At 45.7% G+C, this 16,610-nt stretch overlaps 1 protein-coding gene across 4 annotated transcripts in view; it reads right to left on the minus strand.

The window, feature by feature from the left end:
* The window catches only part of PPM1H (protein phosphatase, Mg2+/Mn2+ dependent 1H), a 264,703-nt gene that overhangs the window by 46,571 nt on the left and 201,522 nt on the right, over positions 1 to 16,610 (minus strand). The gene's annotated exons all lie outside the window — the stretch shown is intronic.

A 16,610-nucleotide genomic window follows, 5' to 3' on the forward strand; every position in this document is an offset into this window, starting at 1 on the left:
GTGGTATATTTGTAATCGGCAAGAAGGGGAGGTGGGTTTCTATCCTGGGTGTTTTGTGCCTGTACGATAGAGAAGCCCCAGCAGCAGTGACAAGGGTCTTGTCCTTAACCCAGAGCTGGAAAACAGCAGAGCTCAGAGGCAGATGGAGTGTGAAACTGCTCCAGGAGCCGGTTCTGACCTTCAGGGGTTGTTTATACCAAAGCAGCCTCGTATTGGGATGGCTGGAGAAGGAATATTTAGAGCCTGTTTGACCTCCGTGTGATATTCAAGGTTGGCAGAAAATTCTTTGTTTCACAATAGCTATTAAATGGCCATTCGACACACGGAAAGAAAAGCCAGTTTATGCTTCAGTGGTTTATTCCAGACATGGTTGTCCAAATGCCATTACATACACAGCAGAGGCTGGCCAGGCTAACCCAGGAGAGAAAATGAAGTCTGCGTCTTGCAATTTTGCTCATAAGAAGTTAAAAAACAAAAAGCAAAGCAATGTGGCACTTGATTACTAACTATGCCACTCTGGGCAAGTAGCTCCACCTTTTTTGGTCTCAGTTTCCTTATCTGTAAAATGAGGATCATCACAGAGGATGTAACGAGCTGAGCACAGAGCCTGGCACTTGGGAAGTACTCATTTAGTGGTAGCTATTACTAATACTTCATAGATAACTAATAGTTGGTACCCCAGCTCCCCTTTCTGCAAAATGGGGAGAGCACTACCTCCAAGAAGTATTAGTATTACACTAAGTAAAAACCGGGTAGCTTCTATTAGGCTAGGTGCTAGAAACAAGATGCTTCTCGGAAGTAATGTCTGCTGAATGCACAAAGAAAACTAATTTGTGAAATGGGCTCCTAATCTTGGATATATACAGGCAACTTGGGAGTGAGCATGCAATCAAATTTATGCAAGCTCTTGATACACAAATGAATGCAATCCAATTCAAAAAGAGTTCAACCCCAAAGCTAATGCTGGGACACCTTTATTTCCAGGGAAGTTATTTAGGTAAGGTGCTCCTTCCCAAGGGACCAGTGAAGCTTTGGCACCAGATGTGCCTGGGCTTCCTGTTCAGCCCTGAGCAAGCGAGTGAGCCTCTCTGGATTTCAGGATCCTCATTAATCAGAGAGGGGGAAACTGAAACTTACTGGTGGGGTTGAAGATGAACATGGGCTAATGACCGTGCTGATATCACGAAGTATTCGGCACGGTGCCCGGCACATGCCAGTTGCTGGTACAGCCATCACGTGAGCCCAGAGGCACTCTAGGAATTCAATTTTCAAAAAAAACTGTACTATATCCTTTCCCCAAATCTATCAAATTAACACGAGGTGGAAACAGCTACTCTGATGTTTTTATACTCACATGAGCTATTTAAAACGCTGTGGTATACAAGTCACTTGGGGAGCAAATAGAGCTATTATTAGAATACACTCAGCTTGGGGACTGAATGAGTTCTTAGCCCAGTGGTTCTCAACCCTGGCTTTACATGGAATCACCTGGGAGGGCTTTAAAAAGTCCAGACGCCCATGGGGCGCCTGGGTGGCTCAGTCAGTTAAGCAACTTTGGCTCAGGTCAAGAACTCGTGGTTTGTGAGTTCAACCCCTGCATTGGGCTCTGTGCTGACAGCTTGGAGCCTGGAACCTGCTTCGGATTCTATGTCTCCCTCTCTCTCTGTTCCTCCCCCAGTTGTACTGTCTCTCTCTCTCTCAAAAATAAAGATTAAAAAAAATTTTTTTTTTTTTAAATGCAGATGCCCATGTCACAGCTCAGAGCAATTAAATCTGACCTCTGGGGATGAGAGCCAGTCACTGGATTTTTGTTTGTTTGTTTGTTTTTAAGCTCCCAGGTGATTCTATTGTGTAGCCAAAGTTGAGAACCACTACTATAGACCAAGTGTCATTGCTCATATTCAAAATCAGTTGAGCAACTAGCTTGACTCTAAAGATGATATATGGCTCAAGGGACAGGAGGGAAATGGCCTGGGAGAGGCTCTAAAGTGGGCGTGAGCAGGGCTTGGGGACGAGGCCAGGAGAGGGACTGGGGCCTGGAGACCAAGATCCAGGAGTCAGAGATTAAATGGGAGGCAGAAGGCAGCAGCTCCAGCCCCAGTGACTGGAAATTACTTAGAGTTCAGTACAGATAGGCTAAGAGCACTCTTAACAGGCTTGAAAAGGCAGCCACAGAGCTGTTCTCAGATCCCCCGAAAGCCCAGGCAATCAAATCCTCTCAGGGCAGAGACCTTCAGGAGCATGAAGTCTGTGTTACCACAGCTCCGAAAGACAAACACTAACCTTGGAGGTGTCACCCACAGGGTCAAGTGCAAATTCTAATATTTTAGTTGCTCTATTTTCATCTTTGAAAACAACAAAAATACTAAAACTAGAAACGAAACTTTCAAAAAGCCTTATTCTGTTCCTGCCATTACTGGTTTTCAATCATGTGAGAGCCCTCTCCCCTGCTGTCACCAACAAATGACAAGGGTGAATAACTACCAATAAAGAAGTACAACACCCTCACCCCCTCAACCTTTCTGGGTCCTAAGCACAGGTCATCATATACAGGCAGGCAGACTTCCTTTTTCACAGTGAAAGTCTGGTATAATAAAGAATAAAACAAGAGTCCAGACTGGCAGCTTGATTAAAGTCTGTATAAATTAGTGATCGCCAACAATCATGACAGCTGCTATGACTTACCAAACACCTGTTCCACACTGTGCTTGGTGCTACGTCTCAAATGTCTCCTAGGTTCTGCAATGTCCTATTCGAGGGGACTGAGGCTCAGAAAGGTTAAGTGACTTTCCCAGGATCCAGACCATCTTAGTGGCCTAAAGCTAGACTCTAACTTCCCCGGAAAACACACCAAAAAAAGGGGGCTTCAGGGCTCAGCTCTGGGGATTTCTCATTCTAGCTGAAAAACCTGAGATGAGACCATTATTATCTGCCTGTCAGCGGGAGAAAAGCAGGCATTGGTTGAAGAAAAGGTCTTTTTGGCACAAGGGGAAAAGAGGCAAAAGAACAAAAGGTGCCCATGTGGGGACAAAACTGGTGGCTGTTTCACTACACAGTCCACAGGGAAGCCAGCGGGAAGCCAGGGAAGCACCAGGCTGTGTCCTCAGACCCGCCACTGCTTAGCAGGCATTTCACTATGGCTGAAGAGCCTGGCAGAGGCCTCTCCCACGGACAGCAGGTCTCCCTCAAACATGTGTCTGGAGTTGAAGGGGGCCACTCCTGTTCCTACCCATTTGTAAGCCCTGTTTGCTATTCATATTGCATGGTACTTCATGGTCCAGGCTGTAGACTCTGTATTTCCAGCTCAGCCCTGGCTTCTGCCCTTCTCAGCTGGGGGACACAAGATAAGGACAATGGTTTGAAGTTTGAGCTCCAAGAAAGGGAGTTACTTGGGACGTACAATAAATAGAAAACATCCAGAAATAGAAATAGAAATTAATAGAAAATGGGTGGCTCAGACAGTTAAGTGTTGGGACTGTTGGGTTTCAGCTTAGGTCATGATCTCAGAGTTCCTGGGCTCGAGCCCTGGGTCGGGCTCGGTGCTGACTACTTGGGATTCTGTCTCTCCCTTTCTCTCTGCCCCGCTTCTGCTGGTGCTCTTTCTCTCTCTCAAAATAAACAAACATTAAAAAAAAAGTCTATTCCTGGGGCTCCTGGGTGGCTTAGTCGATTGAGTGTCTGACTTCAGCTCAGGTCACGATCTCACGGTTTGCGACTTTGAGCCCCACATCTGGCTTGCTGCTATCAGCATCTCTCTCTGCCCCTTCCCTCTCTCAAAAAGAAATAAATTTAAAAAAATTTTTTAAGAAAATTTCTATTCCTTCTTATCAGATCCCATGATTTCTCAAATCCTGATTAAATTTAAAGATTCCAAATACCAACTGCTCACTAGTTTCTACCATAATATAACTGACCAGAGATGATATTCAAATAATTACTTGTTACAAGAAAGCAAAACTGAAAGGCTTAGGAAAGATTTTCAGAGTAACTCTTATTTTGAGTCAGTCCTTAATGAATATTTATGAGGCCAATTGACAGAAAGAAGAGGAAAAAAAAGTCAAGGCTTAAAAAGGTCTGAATTAAAGGGCTTTCCCTAAGTGGAGGCAAGTTTCATTAAGCAAAGACGTTTCCATTAAACTTTTTTTTTTTTAAAGTAATGGTTTCCTCTGCAATGTTGATTTGGCAAAGCTGAAAAGACAAGGCACCACGGGTCCAGACCTACTGGAAAGAAAAGCACTACTAAGTCGGCTATACCTCAAGTGCAGGAGTCCCTGCTGTAACAATATACCTCATACTGGTCCCCGGTCTCTGTCATGGAATTGACTGTTCTGGACAGTCACTGTCCTGGGAGCAGTGCAACAGGCAGCATCAGCCCATTCCATTGGAGAGCAGCCCTGGGAAGTTCTTTCTTAAACCATCCAGTCAGCCACGGGTGTATTTCTTTTTCTTTTCTTAATTTTTTTTTTTTTTTTTTTTTTTTTGCGACAGAGAGAGAGCAGGGGAGGGGCAGAGAGAGAGGGAGACACAGAATCCGAAGCAGGCTCCAGGCTCTGAGCTGTCAGCACAGAGCCCGATGCGGGGCTCGAACCCACAGACTGTGAGATCATGACCTGAGCCGAAGTCGGACGCTTAACCGACTGAGCCACCCAGGCGCCCCATCTTTTCTTTTTTTTAATGTTAACTTATTTTGAGAGAGGGAGAGTGCAAGCGAGCGAGAGAGTGGGGGAGGGGCAGAGACAGGGAGAGAATTCCAAGCAGGATCAGCGCTATCAGCACTGAGCCTGACACGGGGCTTGATCTCACGAACCTTGAGATCAGGACCCGAGCCAAAATCAAGAGTCGGACGCTTAACCGACTGAGGCACCCAGGTGCCCCACCATTGGTGTATTTCAACGCCCCGTGACTCCTAAGGTAAGAGGGAGGCAGTGACTGCTCCCACCTCACTCACCCTTCCAGACTGAGGCCTGCTGCCACCGAGTCAGCCCCTCCACCTGCTCACACACCCCCAGCCTCGCCGTCAGGATGCTCTCCCATCCTCCCTGATGACTCCCCCCTAGGTTCACAGGTGGCTTCCCACTCTTTCCCCTGCTGTTATGCTCAGTAATTTTACATGTGTGAATGATGCTTCTGGAATCCTGGCTTCATAACTCCCAACCGACTTCCTGATGATCTTCCTTAAGGCTCCCCAGCACCAAGGACATCTTTCCTCAGAGACTCCCACTGTGAGCTATCTCTCCTCTCTCGCTGGGGCTCTCAGGCCACTTCGCATCCATGGTTCCGTCACTCTAACGACCCCCTGGCCATACGTGTTCATCGTCCAGCCTCCACCTTTTGACAGCTTTCCTTGCTGGCAGCCTAGAATTCCTCCCCCACCTGATCTTCTAGTAAGAGGCAAATACAACAGCAATGAATTGAGGGCTTTGTCTGTTGACATTCTGCCAAATACTGTCACCTCTCCCTTTCCAACAAACGGGTCCAGTACCTTCTCTTGCCCATGCAATTGCAATCCCCTCACCAGACCTCCCTGCAATTATCTAGGTAAGAGCAGACGGTGCCAGGATCAGGGTGATGGCGGCGAAGGTGCTGAAAAACCGCTCAGTTTTGTCCTTTATCTCTATTCTCAGAGCACCCAGAGTAATTATTTTAAAATGTCAGATAGCGTCATTACCCTGCTCAAACCCCCCAATGATTTACCCATCATACTCTAAATAAAAGCCAAGTAATGAAATGACCTTCTTTAACACTGCTCCCCTCCCCCAATTTTCTTATTCCCCTTCTCTGTTTTATTTTTGTTCTTGCCATCCACCCCCATCTAACACTTAAAAGTATTTTACTTCCTAATGTTTCTTTTCTCTACTGCTCCCCTGCACCCCCTTCCCCCATTAAGTTCTGTGAGGACAGAGGTGTTCATCTCGCCACATGTGGCATCCCTGGTATTGGAGAGAGTGCCCGATGCATAACGAGTGCCCAGCAAATAGCTGACAAAGTGAGCAAATCAATGAATGCCATGTACCTCAGGCAGCGGCTTTACTCTGGTCCACACAGATTTACAAAACAAAAAACAAAGCGCTCTCTTGCTCTCCCGGACTGCTTCCCGGGTCTCAGGGGTGCAGTTTGCAGCTGATGCCTCACCCACAGGCATGTCCCTCGCCTGCCTCTGGTCTTAGCTGGCTGGGCGCTGCTCTGTGCATTCTCTGAACATCTGAACTCAAGAGGTCCCTGTACAGGCGCACTGGTGTCCTCTCACCCTTCTGACGAGTAGCAACTACAGGACTCCTCCAGGGCGAACACATCTCGTCTCAGGGTCAGTTTTGTGATTTTTTTTTTTTTTTTTTTTTTTTAAGAGAGAGAGAGGTTTGCTTGTATTTACAGACCGGCTGAGCAGCCTGCTAGCCAGTCTCCCACAACCACTTCTCTTTTTTCACGGACAGTCCTCACTCCTCAGCTTAAAATTCCCCATTGGCTTTCCATACAAAACGTAACCCAACGACAAGGCCCCGTGTGATCTGATCTTTGCACGCTGCTCTGACATCTATTATCACGCAACTGTGCTCTCCTCACGCCAGCTCTCTGGCTGGCTCTTGGACACGCCATGGGGGGTGAGGGGGGGTCTTGCTGTCCCCTCTGCCTGGGCCATTCTTCCCCCAGGTCCTCCCAGCTTTCTCTGAGCGCTCAAGCTGACCAGGCTTCAGCTCTTCATGGTGCTTACATAACACAATTTGAAACTACCTATTAAGTTTGTTTACTTGTTTACATCTCCCCCCACCCCTGTCCTGGAACATTAGCTCAATGAAGGCAGGCATTTTGGTCTTATTCACTGCTATTCCCTCCTGTGGACAACTGTGCAGGCACACTGTGCACGTAAAGTAGATACTAGCTAAGTGGATGAACAGATGGACGAACGCTCATACTTCCTCCTTAGCACACATGCTTCCATCTAAAGACATAACCAAGCGTTGGCTTTCCCCATTCATTTTGCTTTAATGGTGTGCTTTTTTATGGCCGAAATTCAGGGCTGAGTCCTTCCTATCAGTGATACCTTGGACTTCTTTTTACCTCTTTACATTAAAATTTTAGGTTCACCTTTATTACCAAAGTATATTTGTAAATAACAAAGTTATAAAAAAAAAAATCACCCATGATCTTCTTGCCTATTACCTTCTCCTCATAATTCCCAAGTTCTACCTCCAGAATGGTAGTTTTTCTCGTTATGTGGTTCTCTAGGGTACATAGTGTGACCTAGACATATTTCTCCCAGAATAACTTGAGGCAAGTCTCCCACTAAGAAATTTCTTCTATGTCTTTGCCAGATTCCTGCATTCCCAGCCAGAGTCCCCATTTGGACATCTTAATCCACAGGCCAGGAACCCAAAGTTCACACTGTGGCATGGTCTACCTCGATCACTTCCCGTGATCTTCTTTCTTTCCCAAATCAGGACTTCTAATTAGAAAGACAGAGAGAAATGCCACTCATGTCCCTAAGTCTTGATTCCCTCAGCGATACTTCAAAGTCATTTAAGAAGAACGTGACCCCTCCAGGACTGCCTAATGCCGACAAACCACTCATATGATTGCAATGACACACACCAGTGAGTAACATTCTTCTAACAGCTGACCTCTCAGTGTAGCCCAGGATGCCTGTCCTCCCCTGGGAAGCTTTCTTCCTACATTCTCCTTTTCCTCTGCTATGGTATACTGTGGAACATCAGGCCCGGAGTCAGAGGTTTTGAAGTCACAGCGCAGTCCGCAAGCAAACCAGTTGTGTGACCTTGGGAAAGTCCCTCAACCTCACTGAACATGCTTCTTCAGCTGGATTCCTCATGAGAAGCTTCAAGGATCAAATGCAAATATGTCTGACAAGTCCTTTGGGAAGGATAAGGTGCTATTTAACCAAATTGTGACCATCAAGGTCTTAGGAGCCCCATTCTTTTTTCACTGCAGATGTAGAGCACAGATAACTGGTGAGCAGAGGCAGGAATACAGCACATCCCCGCAGGAAAATGGCTTCTTGCTGAATGCCCAAGACACCCCAACTCATACTTTTTCTATTGCTGTTAATGGTATCGAAGCATGAAGGACAGCACCTGTGCAACTTTAGTCAGGAAAGTCCATTTTTCTACTCTAAAGGGAAGAATCGAAGACTCAAAAAGATACCTCAGAGCTAATAATATGAAGGGGAAGCTTTTGGGTTGGTCTAAAACAAGCATTAAAGGAGAATTCTCCCTCAGCTAGAAGCTGAGTGCCCCTTCTGGGAGGAAGGTAAAAGCCACAGGAAGTCTCATTTTGCTCATAGCAGAAACCAGGTCTTAGACAGACAGAGGCGCACCGTATAGGGCCTGAGCAGGCATACATAGAGACTGGTGGGCAGAAGTGTCTAGGTCTTTGGTTCCCACTCCTGCTTCCTACCACGAAATCGCAACACAGCTTGAATTCCAGGAGACTGGGATGAAACACCACCTGGGACTGGCTGGGCAGGAGTAGACGCATGACTGCAGCCCAAATGCCACTCATGGCTTTTAAGAGCTTGGCACCACCCCAACTCAGCAATTCACGGAATCCACAGAGGCTCTCCCCTGCCTCGCCTTTCTCCATACCCACCCTGCCCAGTCCTTCCTGGAAAAAGCAACACAAAGTTGGCAGTCATGTCATACTTCCTTCTTCCTGCCAGCCATCTGTATTTCCACAGGCATCAAACCCAAAGCCACAGAGCAGTAAATGGAGGCTGCTTTCTGCTCCTTGAGGTGGCCCTTCAACGGGTAGGGCCCTCCTCACTGCACCAAAATCTACAAGTGCGTGCGTTTCCTTTAAAGTAACACAAGATTATTTTGAATTTTATTAGATCTTACTCTTATTTTTTAATATCTTCTTTCAAGAGGCCTTTCTTTTCCTGGTTTCAAAGACTCATAGTTAAGAAATCCCCAGAAATTTCTTAAATTTGTCTTTGGATCAAATCTTAATATGCTGGGAAAATGTCACTGAACCGTCACAGGGAGGGGGAATCTGAGCTAAGGTTAACGATATCAGGCTCAAACCAGAGTTCTGGAATAAGGATGAGAGGCAGCCGTTGTGGCCCCAGGGTGAGTTGGAAGAGGCTGAGAAAAGTCCCTCATCCAGCAGGTAGTTAGAGGGTTTAGAAGTATCCTTTAAGATATTTCTAGGCAAAGCCAACGTTTCTGCCACAGCTTGCCATTATATAGCAGGCTTTAGTTCTTTGTAAATCTAAATTTGGGGGGATGGGGTCATATTTTGATGCCTTGGGTCCCTGGATTCTTTGCTAGGAGTTATTGTCGAGGGGTATCTTGATTGCATGATTCCTGGGAAAGCTCCCTGTGGGGCCAAAGCTCTACAAACAAATGCTAACTTGTTTTCTCCTTTGATCCTCAGAGCATCATTTAAATTACTTGAGGCCCGTAGGCCCTGAGCTGTATACAGGCTGATGTTCTTGTGCTAATACCGTACAGTCTGGATTCAGGCTCAAACAGTATGCTGTAAAAGTGTGATTAGTATCGGGTGATATAATTTGGGGGTGCAATGCTGCCTAACTTGTGTATGTCTGTCTCTGAGAGAAACCAATGAAAGGGAGAACCTTCTGGCTCTCCCTCCAGAAAGCCTTTCTCCATAATGGGGCCCAAGCTCTGTTCCCTGACATTGTGGATGCCCTTGAGGAAATCCTCCGATTAACAGGGCTGACCCACAAGCCATGGGAAAATGCCTACCTTGCCCCTTCTTACCACCAGCATGCCTGAACCAGATCCTGCCTGGAGTTCTGGGAGCAGTAATCGTTCTTCTAATTTGGCCTAAAGACTCCTCTTCCTAAACTGGGCCTGTGGGTGATAGCATGAGGCATCAGAGTTCGCTTTCACTGCACTGGCCCATGTTCTTGGGGAGAGTCCACTGGCTTAGGGCAGATCCTGATAACCCGGTGTATACACAAACACATTTGGAAAGCGGTATTTACCCTTACCATGTGCTACACAGTGAGATGTCCTTTACTCCCTACACCGGCTAATTTGTTTAAAATGTTCATCTCCATACACTAAATTGCTTTCACAACCCACTAACGGGTCCCTATCTACAGTTGAAAATTTGGGTAAAGAACCTGATCCTAGTAGCTCCAAATCAGGAGCTCAGGTTTGGACCAGATGAGAGCCACGGGTTCTACTAGAACCATTCATAAATATTTACTAGCACAGGTGCTGGGAATGTGGAGTTAAATAATATAAAGGCCATCCCTTAACTCATGGGCCCAAGGTTAGCAGTGGAAAAGGATTCACACAAAAGAAAATGCTTTGAATCAGTCTTTTGAACATGTAATTTGTCACATGTGTATGCAAAACAGAACCAATCATATTTCAGGATAAAACATTCTGCAGGACTTTTAGGGAGATTTCAGATTTTGAAGCTATTTTTGATTCAGTACCCACTTGGTGTGCATTAGCACGTGGTGAGGAGAGCTTCATATTCTAATCAATAACATTTAGATCTCCCACAGGTATGAATCACAGATCCTTATTTTATGAGCACACAAATATGGAATGATTTCTGCTTTCTCAGGGACCGTTTATTCTGCGACAAACATGAATTTCATTGACATTGGCCTTTATACTGTATGAAACCAAGTCAATATATACAAATCAGGAGACAACCAAAATTGACCCCATAGCCAGGAATGGTGGGGAGACAATAGCAAATCTACTGTTCCCTACCAAGAGGGTTTTACTGCAGAGGCCATTTCCTTGAGCTGATCTTGTAGCCCTGACTCACAAAGCTTCTCTCTCTTTGGACATATTGATATCTATACACAGGAGCACCAAGTTCTACGGTGCCCCTTGGGGAAGCCCTTTGTGCACTGGGACTCCACTCTATGCTACAGCATTTCAGTATTTCCATTCGTGTGTCTTTGAACTGGTAATATCACCTGGGGCAGAGCTCAAGTATCTCAAAGTAGGCATCAAACCTTTTTCAAGTCTTCTGCTTTATCCGAAAAAGCGAGAATTTTTGCATAATAATCATATACATAACATTTATTTCCACACACAAAAATATCCTCCCCTACCCTCAAAATCTTCAGTTGAAACCCAGTCTTCTGGAATCTTCTGTTGATCCTAACATTACTCAAGCCTTAAGATAAGAAGCACAGGCCTGGGCAATGGCTGCTGATCTTTACCAGTGGGAAGAACACAGCACGCTCCTGTATCAAGGTGGCCCCACTGTTTTAGACAATGGATGGTACAGGCAACAACTGTTAACTCCTGCTGCCACCTCAGCTGTAACACTCACAGAGTTCCAACACACCCCCCACTCATTGTATGCTCGCTTTCTTCTGGGGACTGTTCAAAGCACTTAGGTTTTTAAAGCATGTAATTCTTTTTCTTTTTAATTTTTTTAATGTTTGTTTATTTCTGAGGGGGAGAGAGAGAGAGAGTGCGAGCGCGCACAAGCAGGGTCGGGGCAGACAGAGAGGGAGACACAGAATCCAAAGCAGCTGTCCGCACAGAGCCTGACGCGGGGCTCAAACACACGAACTGTGAGATCATGACCTGAGCTGAAGTTGGACGCTTAGTCGACTGAGCCACCCAGGTGTCCAAAAAAATATATAATTCTTAGAACAACTTTGCAGGACAGATATTAACATTAACCCAAATAAGAAAATGGAGGTCACACCACTAGGAAATAGAGGTCAGGCTCGCTTCCAGGCTCACCCCAAAGTGCATTGTGCTCTCAGCCATGGTTCTCTGACATCTTTGAGGAGCTATGAATCTATGTAAATACCATAAAATGTCATGATTTCCAACAAGATTGCTTAATTACTAATCCTCATCATCAGGGTAAATCATACAATTTTTTTAAAGTTTTTATTTATTCATTTTAAGTAATCTCTACATTCAAAAGGGGGCTCAAACTCAGGACCCCAAGATCAAGAGTCAAAACACTCTTCCGACTGAGCCAGCCAGATGCCCTTCATACAAATTTTCTAAAAGCCTAGTCCCCAGGTTTAGAAGTTTAAACATACCACCTTGTTAGGCTTTTTCTTCTCTTGCCAATAGGGTGGATATTCAAGATCACTGTAAAATTAAATTTAACCTGAGGTCTGGCTTTCAAATTGTTTTGCTGATAGTAAGTTGCACTCTTTAAACCCTCACACGTACATGCCCAGTTTTTCACAGGGTGATCCAAGACCATTTGAAAGGATTAGGCAAATCTGGGGAGGGAGTATCATTTACTTGGGATGAAGAGGAATGAGAAACCAGCAAGTTAGATGCCCTGGGAGCACCATCTCCTAACTACTCTAAGTATTTATACTGTGCCTGGGGCCTGGACTATGTAAGTTATGACCATAACATCAATAAGGGAGGAAAAGAATCGGCTCAACTCTGACCCACTGTAGGCATCAAAGTGCTTGATATCACCTTTCATTTTTCACGGACAGTCCAGTCCATGACGCTTCCTGAACACGCTCCTTGGCCCACACAGGTGGACAAAGAAGTTCCTGAACAACAGCAGGAAGAAAGCCAGGGGTGAGGGGTCACAAATCTGGTAAAGAGTCCAGGCTGCCCAGGGTTCTGTAACCAATCATTTCTGCAAGCTGCGGCTCATAACTACAGGAAGAATCTGGGGCTGCCCAAAGCCAGTGTTTCAGGACGTCCAGGAATCACCTGAGAGGTTTTAAAAAAAATAGACATTCTGAGACCTCAGGGATTCTGGAATGTTTTTAATAATCATTCCAGATGAAAAAGCTTCGCTGTGGGGAAATAATCCTCTTCCACTTTTGGTATGGGTTTGTCCTATACTTGGCTATAAGCACCATGAGGGCGAAGATTGTTTTAATCTGCTTTGTATCTACAGTGCCCGACACAACACCCATGCCACTGAATGAGGAATGGCCAAAACTGATCACGTCCCAGAGATGAAGCCCTGTGCTCTCTCCTTTAAGTTCCTGAGCACAGTGGATTGCATTTGATTTAACCTGGGTAACCGACAAAGCTGATTTAATCCTCATAGAAGCTGAACCTAGAATTGGTAGAGCATTATGGCTTTTACCAGAGCAACAAGGTGAAAAAGCAAATGTATTATCAGCATTTCTAGTTCTTATAGAAAGATGTATGTTTGGTTCTTGAGCAAGGGACCGACAAACCTTACCCTGGCCCTGAAAAAGTCTTTGATTTACTTATCTAAAGGTAAGACGAACATGGAGGTAGGATGAAATCATTGAGAGTTCGGAGTGGTCATTGTCCAACTCTGCTATGTGGATTCCTGGGTTAAGTCCAGAACCTAGGGGTTTTAAACTAGCACCTCAGCTGCATCTGATGAAGATATCCCCGAGCCACAGGGGGTTAGCACCTTCATGGGGCTGTCAGCTTGAAGCCAGCAACACTGACTCCCTGTTATGAAACCTTGTGTGCAGGTAAGGGTGGCAGGGAAAAGAAAAAACTTTATCAAGCTCTGCTTAAGAGTGAAATTTTGTAACTGGAGGAATATAGGCTGGGCACAGGAAAATGTTTCCTTGGCAGGGTGGTTAAGTACCTGGAAATTTGGTGGAGTGTTGTAGCACTCACTTCTCTGGAATTTCCTTAAAAACAGGATCTTATAAATAGGCTGAGGATTGGACCATATGTCTTTCTAAATATACCATCAGCTCCATATTTCTGCCGTGCTGTGTGTCATTTTCATACTTTACAGAGGTGCAGAGCTCTTAGAGTTGAGAAAATAAGATGTTAGTTCTTGCCACCCTTAGCACCGCATTCAAAGTTTCGCATGAGCTGACCTGAACCTACTTACCTAGATTGCTGGGTTACTGGACTAACCACCACTGCCCCGCACCCTCTCAATTGCTTCTACGTGCCACTTATGTTAGGCCACCACCAGCAATATTCTCTAGCTGATACATACCAATATAAGTACACACAGAGGTTGAAACTCTTCTGTACTGCTTGGCAAATAATGACTGTCCCAAGCCCCCAGGTGCCCTTGTCTGGTATTCTGGACCTTCCCCTGGAATCTCCACAGTGTGGTAAATAAAGAGTTAATGCAAAGGTTACCTGGGTGGCTCGGTCAGTTTTTAAGTATCTGACTCTTGATTTTGGCTCAGGTCATGATCTCATGGTTCCTGAGATCGAGTCCCAGGTCGGGCTCTGCACTGACAGCACGGAACCTGCTTGGGAGTCTCCCTCCCTCCCTCTCTCTCTCTTTCTCTCAAAATAAATAAATAAAACTTAAAAAAAAAAAAGTTAATGCCTGGCACAGCAGGGGCTTCTAGGACCCACATGGAGCCTATTCTTCCATGCTGACTATTGAAACTATTTTGAATATTACCTCTGGCTTCTATATTCCCAAAACCCACATCTTATTTTAGCTGTGGGCCTCCACTTGTACTGTGCCCTCCATACAGAAGGTCTTTCCCTTTGTCCCTCAACCCTCTTAAAACTCCTCTCCTATTTCAGACTGTTGATTCAAACACAGCCTTCTCCACTAAGTCTTTCCCAGCCCCAGTTCGCCCTCTTAAAAACCACCACTGCCTCTAACACAGCCACGAGTGTTTCTTTAAACCCCCTTTTTATAAATAAGCTCTATATTCTGTCTTGCTCTATTTATACACAATTCCAAAAGATCTAATTCCCTCACTCTTGAGAATTTAATGGATTTATAGGTAAAATGGTGTTCAACAAATTTCCAGAAAGCCAGTCCCTTAGTCAGCTGGTCATCCCCATGAAGTGACACAGTCCTATGTGACAAGATCCTACATGAGGGCTACTGAGGGGCGTGGTATGCCAGCACCTTGGGTACGGTACAGCTCAGGAGGGCTGCAATGACACCTTAAAAAGTCCAGCATCCAGGACTAAAAAAACAAAACAAAACAAAAAACAACAGTAGAGTCAATGTATGGACCAGAAAAACCCATAAAAACAAACAAACAAAACACCCTATCTGTCAGCACTCAGGGATAGAGCGGATTCCTACTTACACTGAGGGAGCCTCTGCCCACAGATAACACCCCCCCTTATTCCTGATCATCCGGCACAACAGCTGTGGGACAGACCTGCCAGGTAGAAGTGTAGCCAGCACACTTGACCTTCCTTCAGTCTCTTGTTTCCCTGAACTGCCTCCCATTACCGCAAGAAACCAGCAACTCAACACCTATTGGATTGTGAACCTTCTGAGGCAAGGATCAGACCTTGCCGACCATCTCACTCTCCATAATATCTAATGATTATATTATTGGGCACACAGAGCACTTATTGTATGCCAGACTTTGTTGAATGCACACGACGACACTAGCTCTTGACGTCCTATTATTAGGTACCATCATCAACCCCTTTTACATGTGGGAAAACCAAGGTGACATGTATGTCCAAGCTGCACCTAGGGACTGGCCCAGTCAGAAAGTCTGGCTCCACCTGTTCGTAACTACTGCTTAGTGCCTAATATACAGCAAGTATACAATAAAAGCTTGCTAAGTATAAAGACACGTGCCTCCCTGCCCTGGGGGTGGGGCTTGGTTAAAAGGACACTGGCTATTTTAACCGGAATTTATGCAAGCATTTGACATCGTAAAGCTTCCCCAGAGGACCTGGAGCTAAGTCCCCACCACACATGTACCGCATAGCCCCAGACAATGGTCACCGGGGAAAAGCAGGGACCAGACTCTGCTTAGGAGCCTATCAGTGGGTATAGACATGCTATGGCTGTTCAAAGGGTCTCGGGGGAAAGAAAAGCTTGGAAGTACTTTGGCCACTTTAGGAACGAGAAATTTACTCCTATCGTGGGAGCAGAAAGGTGTATGTGCGTGGATGATCAATAGGGAGCAAGCCAGCTGGGCATCTCTTTCCTTTCCACTTCCTGTGGCCTGACAATGCCTGTCTGTCTTGGCTTCCAATCATTTGTAAAATGCCTCATAGCTTCCTCTGGCCATAGGGGCAGAAAGGCAGGGAGGGGGGTGGGGAGCAAGGAGTCATTTATCACTGTCAGGAGATGTGCTGCACACAGCAGGGCAGGCTTTCTTCCCTGCTGCTCCTGAAGCCAGAGCTGCAAATCCCGAAAAGACGCAGAACATGCACACGGCAAATAACCATTCATCATCTTGGCTCTGGGAGCCCCGAGAAAGGCCACTCCCCGTGTGAGGCTGACCCACTCGGACTTTGGCTCTAGGCTGCACCGGAACTTGGAACGCAAGGACTTTCCAGGTGCCTATTCCCTGCCCCAGCCAATGCCCATCCTGGACAATTTATAGGGTTAAAATTCTCTGAAATTCAAGCCCCTCCTTTCCTCTGCAAAGTCAGATTTCCACATTGCTGCCAAGGTGGCCCATAATCATTAAGTTATGAGAATACAAGTTGCTAGGAGGAAATTAATACCAGGTTTAACTAGGGGAAGTCCTGCTTTCTTGTGAAGTAATTATAAAATTAAAATGTGATATTTCTCTGGTGGGTTTAAAAAGTCTCCCCGTGAGATCTGTGGCACCACAGTAGTGTCAGGATTTGCACCAAGACGGGACTGAGAAAACCCTTTGGTGCTCCAACGATGCTTGCTAGTCAAGAGACACCTGCAGGTAGGTTTCCAAAGATTGGGTTAAAAGTAATTAAAAACAAAAAGAGGGAAAAGGACAGGGTTTG

Source organism: Leopardus geoffroyi, chromosome B4, assembly GCF_018350155.1.
Source record: "Leopardus geoffroyi isolate Oge1 chromosome B4, O.geoffroyi_Oge1_pat1.0, whole genome shotgun sequence".
NCBI classification, from domain to species: domain Eukaryota; kingdom Metazoa; phylum Chordata; class Mammalia; order Carnivora; family Felidae; genus Leopardus; species Leopardus geoffroyi.